At 39.5% G+C, this 7,623-nt stretch overlaps 1 non-coding gene across 1 annotated transcript; it reads left to right on the top strand.

The window, feature by feature from the left end:
- The first annotated feature begins 6,034 nt into the window (after positions 1-6,034).
- LOC145168257 (small nucleolar RNA R71) lies at positions 6,035-6,141 on the top strand. Its single transcript, XR_013741824.1, has one exon. It is a non-coding gene; the product is annotated as a small nucleolar RNA R71 (small nucleolar RNA).
- Positions 6,142-7,623: the final 1,482 nt, after the last annotated feature.

Here is a 7,623-nt window from a genome sequence, read left to right as displayed (position 1 = left end):
ATATGGTAATATCAAAATACCCCACACTTGTTCTTTGCTTGCCCTCAAGCAAATTTAATTATTTTTAAACTTAAACCTTCATCACCAACATCACATAGAACAATCCAACTCAAACTCAGGCATTATGCCAAGAGCGCAACACATGCATTTGTGTCTAAAATTTTTCCTAAGTAACCCCCCTCAATTCTAAATACTCACAATCCTCATAAACACTCGCCCACTTCTTTCGAACAATGCTCATTTTATGCAACCCTCCGAATCCATCCGCAGAAAACTTTCTAACCTCAAGGTATTTTTGTAAAGCCACCCAAGCATACATAATCTAGAAAATTACAATTTTTCGATACCAATATGGAGCTCTTTGGAATTCTTCACTTCTTTGATAATTTGATCTTTGATTTCTTTAAATTCACCAACTTTTATGTTTTTGATATCTTCAACTTCTGAAAACTTCAGAATTTTCGATTTTTGATCTTCATACTTTGATACTTTTATGCTCCAAAAATTCTTCAAATTTTCACTTTTCTAGTAATTTCTCTCTTTTTTTACATGTACTCACTTTTTATATCACTCAAAAACCTACATGCTTAAGCAGGGGCGCTTTACTTCAACCTTATTGGTTAAGGATATTAATTTTCCTGGATACATTTCAGGTTTAGGCTGCTAAACATATCGCATCCCTCAAACTAAGAGAGGTTGTGTTTTTGTCCCATGATTTCACTAGAAAAAGGGAGGCCACAAATGCACTATAACGTGTATTGGCTCAACTAAACATTTGAGCCCTTATCAGATCATCCCAATGCAACACTAGCAACTTAAGTTCAAATTATTATTACTAGAACTAATATTAGATTATTATTTCAAACCCATGAAAATTTTTAAATTCCCTAAGATTTCTAGCAATTTACTAATTTACTTTTTCTACCCCCTACCCCATACTTATTACATACAATGCCCTCATTGCATGCATAAAATAAATAAAAAGCAATAAAGGGAGAAAAAGGAACAGACTCCCCTGGGATAGAAGTGGCAAGAGCGAACTCCAAACGTGTAGTTGACATGTGCATCTTGAATATGGAACTTCATCTAAATAGGAACTTGGACTTGAACTCACGAAAGATGTAAGTGAGCCACCAAGCGAAAAAGCAATGAATCGAAACTTCAAACTCCCACAAGGATGGTTTAAGTCTTCAAAATGTATAGAATAATGTGGGAAATCATACGCCACTTTGTATAGTAGAGGAAACAGACAGCATGCGCGTCATAAAAAACACCAAATATTGTGAAAATGGAAAAACTCACGACGTGAATTATATAGGCTCACGCCGTGAGGTCGCAGGAATGCGGATTCTGTAATCTATTATAACTCAACTCACGACGTGAATAGTGTATTCTCACGTCGTGAAAACTGGGCGACTGAAAAATGAGACTGCCCATTCTTCTTATTACTTTTGGCATCCCATTCCAATTTCTAAATTGTTAAAAACACTGCTGAATGTAGAATTTCTATGACTCCTTGCTAATCTCATCCTCTCTCTCGACTCACCCCACACTTGTTTTTAATTGTGGGTCTCGACTCTTAACTCTAGACTTGTAACAACCCTTGACTAGACGATCACGACTCTTGACTCGACTTTACTCCCTTCCCAAGACTCCTTAGCAAGCTGTAATAAAAACACCAAAAGACAACTAAAAGTAACATAATAGTTTAAAAGTCTTACAAACCAAAACAAGTTCAAAACCACAAAAATCTAAACCAAATAAAATTAAAACAAAAACTAAATAGGAACTCAATCGTCATCTTCTTCATCACGTGCTCCACTTGGACCGGCTCCATCTCCTCCTTGGCCTCGATACTCGCTCATCCTAGGGCAAAGTGGGTAATGATACCCTAAATGAGGAGGCTGCTCCACATGGAAATGTTGCACCAAATTCTCCATTGTCCCCCCAATCCAGTTCATGCTCAAGGAAAGCTGGTCAAAATACCCTGTCATATCATCCCCAAATTGTGATGCAACCATGGATGATGATTGGCGAACCGGTTGTCCTCTTTCCTCTCATCCTCTCACATTCCTTCTCCTCGGCCTTGGTTGTGGTGTGGGTTGATCACCCTGCTGCTCATCACCATCCTCATCATCCGACCCCAAAATACCCCACTGAGTCCCATAATTTTTTACCACCCGCATAGTCTCCAAATAACCTATACTAAAATCATGTTCATCCATGCAAGTCACGGAACGAGTGATACCGGGAACAAGCAACCCATACGATCAGGCCAAACGGGTAATGAAATGCCCTCCACAAATAAGGTTCCCGGGGCGAGAACTGGCAGCAGAGTCATCCAGAAAGCGTGCCAAAAAATAGGTAATGTTGCAACACACTCCCAGCTGCAAAATGCACCATAAAAAGAATAAATTCTGCTTTGTCACCTTGTCCCCATGCCTTCTGTGATTGATGGAGAAAGTGATAAAGTGGTGTAGTACTCGGTGGATAGGAGATCGAATGCTGCTCTCGGGGGACACTCCAGAATTGAATATTCCGGAGGCAATATTATGCCAGAAATCAAACCCAGTGACATCATCCGCATACCCTCTAGTTGAATCCCTCAAAAACATGCTAAACTCGGGAGTCATAGCCTCCTGGGGATTATATATCCCCACCCTCCAAGAAAATTCCATGAGGCTGCACTCCCGATACTCACCACTGAGACGGAATACCAAAGCTTGTGGATAATGGGGGTCTTGAACATTCTCATGGAATGTAACTGTTGAGAAAAACTCAACACAAAACTCCTTATATACCCGCTCTTGGATGCGAAAAAGATTGAGCCATCCCGAGCAAGTGAACGAATAACCATCTCCAATAAAGATTTTGGTTAGAAACGGGGACAGCCTATCCATGAGTCCAACTTCCCTCAACCGTGTCCAATTGATGGTGGGTGCGACTGCAATCTCCCGGTTGTAAAGGCACCCCAACCAATTGTTCCAATGCGTATAAATATCCCTTGACATATTCGTTGGAAAGACGTAAAACGGGTGGAGATTAGCAACCCCGGTTGGAACTTCTCTTCTGGGAGCCATTCCTGTAAAAATAAACAAAAACAAACCAACAAAGACATCCCAAAAGATTAGCATTAAACAAAATTTAAAACTGTAAATATCCAGGATTCACGTCGTGAATTTCGAGGAATTCACGTTGTGAGTTCGTAAGCAGAACCCGGAATCGATCAAGGCAGAAATCAAATCGGGCCAACCATGTCAAAGGGGTTTACTCCTAGGGCGATTTCAAACTTATTTCAAACACATTCAGCAAGAAATTCATAGATTTAGGGCATCGATTTTAAGATTCAAGTTAAATGCATACCCTAACCCCTAAATCTAGCATTTACAGCAATAATAAACAATGGGAAAAAGATTAAAATACCTAGGATGGAGAATTACGTAAGCACAAGAGGATTAAGGACGTGTGTCGGCCGAAATCGAACAAGGGGGGGACCAGTCGCCTCCTTCACTTCGTGGGAATAAAGAAATGTTTGGTCAAAGAGGGTTCTGTGTTCTTTATTCTGTGGTCCCGTGTGTTTCAGGATTCACGTCGTGAATGTAGAGAAATTCACGTCGTGAATTCAGTCTGGGCTTAAAACTGGGCTTATTCAATCTATACCAGAATTGGACTGGACTAAAAATAATGGGCCATTTAATGGGCTAATTATGGATTAATGGGATATTGTCCGTTTCAATCTGGACTTACGTCGTGAATCATAATGATTCACGTCGTGAATACTGTCTGACTCCAAATTTGTCTATTAACTAAAATTTTTAATTATTATTCTTTAATTTTTAGGGACCCCACACTCAGTGTTGTATCATGTATAAAGTGATTTGGATGATAAGATCGACTTCCCTAAAACAAAAATGCAAAAATTAAAAAGAGAAAGAAAAACGCAAACCAAACTCGGGTTGCCTCCCGAGAAGCGCTTCTTTTTTAGGAGTCTTGAGCTGGACTCCGTGCCCCCTACGTTGATTCGTCAGAAGAGTCCACCATCAGGATCTTCTGCTCTTTGAAACGCCTCTTGTAAGCTTGAACTCGACGAATATACGCCTTTTTAGAATTCTCCTTTTTAACCTTAACTTCGTCTCCATCGAGCTTGCGTTTGATCCCTTGAGTCTTCAATTTTTCATCATTTTTAAGCTTCATAATAACCTCCTCCTCCTTCATCACTGGGCTAGTCACTTTTGATGTCACCTCCTCTTCATCACTCGATATTTCATCACTTTCCTCACTTATCAGAGATGTTGGTTTCGTAAAGGCAATAACTTCAACGAAAAACGGAACGGATGCTCTTGGTTTAGTGCGTTTGACTTGTTGAATTGATTTAATTTCTTCTTCCATAAACTTCTCCAATTCTTCAAGCTCATTATCATCTTCAATATTGAACACTTCACTTTGAACATCAAATCCTTGGAAACCATCTTGTAGTCCAAAAGTTTCTTCTTCATCACCAACCCTCAACGTGAGCTTGGACTCTCGAATATCGACAAGAGCCCTAGCAGTATTCAGTAAAGGGCGACCAAGAATGATGGGGACATTCACATCCTCTTTCATATCCATCACTACAAAGTCAACTGAGAAAACGAATTTCCCAATTTTAACTAGGATGTCTTCTACTATCCCTTTTGGGTGAGTCACTGAACGATTTGCCATGTGGATTGTCATTTTTGTAGCCTTCATCTTCTGAATATTTAACTTTTGGTAAAATGAAAAAGGCATCAAGTTAATGCTAGCCCCAGAATCGGCTAAAGCATATGTCTTCAAATTATTACCAAACTCACATGGAAGAGTAAGGCGTCCAGGATCTCCCATCTTCTTAGGTATCTCTCCCAATACAGCCCTTGAGCTTTGCTCACTAAGGATCACTTTAGAATTCTTCTTCAATTCTTGGCGAGTGTCTATTAGATCTCGGAGGAACTTCGCGTATTCTGGAACTTTTGCAAGTGAATCAATAAAAGGAGTATTAATAGAAATAGCCTTCATTTGTTGAATAAACTCTAGATGTTCCCTTTCCAGTGGACTAAGACGTGCTCGAGACGGAAATGGTAAAGGCGGGTGATAAAATGGAACAAATATGGAATTATTCTGTTCAGACCGAGCCCACGACGTGAGCATATCGTGCTCACGACGTGAACTTGGTATTCCATCAAATTCTTCGTTTTCGAGTTTCGTCTTCTTAGGCTTCGGTTCTTCTGGCTTTGGCTCCACTTCTAAAGCTTCAAGGAATTCAGAAATCGCTTCTTCTTCAGTATCAATGGCCATGACGTGAGATTGTGTCTTCAATTCAGGGACTGGTGGAGACAGTCTTTTATTTACCAAAGTAGTGAGTTGACCAAGTTGAACTTCAAGGTTATTGATGGAAGCTTGTTGATTTTTTAATAGTGATTGTTGGTCAATTATCATAGCATCAGTAGCATCATGCCTTTTTTCTAAAGCTTCCATAAACTTTATTAACATGGTCTCTAGATCAACTTTCTTCTCAGCTGGTGGTTGCTCTCTTTGGTAAAAACCCCGACCAGTTTGCCTAAATTTCTCTTCTTTTTGCTTCTTGTATTCATCGTAAGGCAGCCACTCCTTCTTTGGTTTCCTCCAATCTTCATCGTATTTGTCCCCACTCGAATAGAAAACCTGAGCTTTCTTGTTTCCATATTCATCCATATTGCAATCCCTTGTCAAATGCGGGCCGCTACATCTCTCGCAACCAACTCGAATTGCATGAATTGATTGGTCCATTTGGGTCAATCTCCTATCCATAGTGCTAAGCATTGCCATCACAGTAGCCATCTCTTCAGTTTGTGCACCTCCACTGCCTTTTATCCCATCGCGCCCTGGGTTGTGATACTCACGAGAGTGCTTTGAAAATTCTTCAATCAGCTCCTTGGCCTGATTTGGGTTCTTCTTTGTTAGTGGCCCTTGTAAATCAAGGAGTTGTCTAGTCATGACATTCACCCCATCATAGAATATCGACATTTCTTGCTGAATATTTAGGTCATGTTGAGGACAATTCCTTAACAACCCCTTGTAGCGCTCCCATGACTCGTATAATGACTCCCCCTGATTTTGCTCAAAGTTGGCAATCGCCTTCTTGAGTTTAGAGATTTTGGAGGGTGGGCAAAACTGATCTAGAAATTTCTCACGCAATTGGGCCCATGTGGTGATTGTACCAGATGGTAGAGCCTTCAACCAGTCTTTTGCAGCTCCTTTGAAAGTGACTGGTAACATCCTTAACAAAGCTGTCTCCCTTGGGATATTAGGAGTATTAAAATAATCCGCAATATCATTGACCTCATCTAAATGCTTAAAAAGCATCCTCATGATCCTTCCCATAGAATGGGATATCCTTGAGTGCAGTAAGGATATGTCCCTTTAACTCGAATGTGGCATTGGCAAGAATCGTAGGATGTACTAAACCCGACCCCACATCATCTCGAATGCGCTTCTTGTAATCCCCCATAGCCATCTCATCAATGTTCACCATCTCGTTCTCCGGCTCGTTCTCGGGTTCACTCGTATAAAGTCCAAATTTTGTTTCTGATTCGTACTCGGTCTCGTGTGGATTAGGAAATTGATCGAAGACTTCAAACTTGCTCTTTGAGGCTGAACTCGATTCTCCCGTTGTCTTTCCTGGCTTCCTTGAAAAGGCTGATTTCAGTTCTTGTAAAGGCGACTTCTTATTATTCTTTTTGTGCAGCGTAGACTCCGGATCTTCAAGTGGTGGCACCAAAGGTGTGTTGGATCCTCTGGTCATCAACTTCTGCGAAACAAACAAAATAACAACGTAACACTGAACTAAAATAGAAAAACAAACTAAAAACAAAGAAAACTAGGATCAGAGTATTCACGACGTGAATATTGTAATACCCACGTCGTGAGTTCTGTAATGCCAGAAAAAAAAAGTTGAAACTGAAAAATAACTCTTTGCAGGTTTTATCCCACAAAAAGGATTAATTAATTTAAAGTAAATAAATCAGCAATTACTAAGCCGTTCCCCGGCAACGGCGCCAAAAACTTGATGTGCACAAAAGTACCCACTAATTTTATAATTTATAACCCTACTAACTTAACTAACTAAAATGCACATAGGCAATGTACCTAGTCGAATTATAGAATAGTTGGGTAAGTCGGGTGTCGATCACAGGGAACGGTGTCAACTAATTAATTTACTAAATTAACCTATTTTTAGAATAAAGATGGGGTTTTATCTGATTTTGCAAGACCAGATGAACTTAAGTCACAAAATTCAATCAATTAATTAAAATTACTCCTGTCTAGTTTGAATCCACTTATTTATTTATGTTTAGCTAATAATTATGTATTATCAAAGTTGGTCACCGATTGGTATGTAATTAGCAATTTAAATCCAAATTTACTAATATTTTTACCAATTCATGAATTGCCTTGTATGGTCACACATAAGCAAAACACATAATTAGTTATTAGTTATAAGTGAGCTATGTAAGATTTATCTAATCAAACACAATTATGGTCATAAATTGTGTCCTCTAGCACAGCTAAATTAGTTACTTTTATCACTTATCTAAGATTTTGGTCGATCCTAGCTCTAGCAATTCAATG

This window comes from Lactuca virosa, chromosome 3 (assembly GCF_052849685.1).
Source record: "Lactuca virosa cultivar CGN04683 chromosome 3, Lactuca_virosa_CGN04683_v6, whole genome shotgun sequence".
Lineage (NCBI taxonomy): Eukaryota > Viridiplantae > Streptophyta > Magnoliopsida > Asterales > Asteraceae > Lactuca > Lactuca virosa.
The sequence above is the reverse complement of the archived record's forward strand: the minus strand, read 5'-3'. Positions and strand labels throughout refer to the sequence as shown.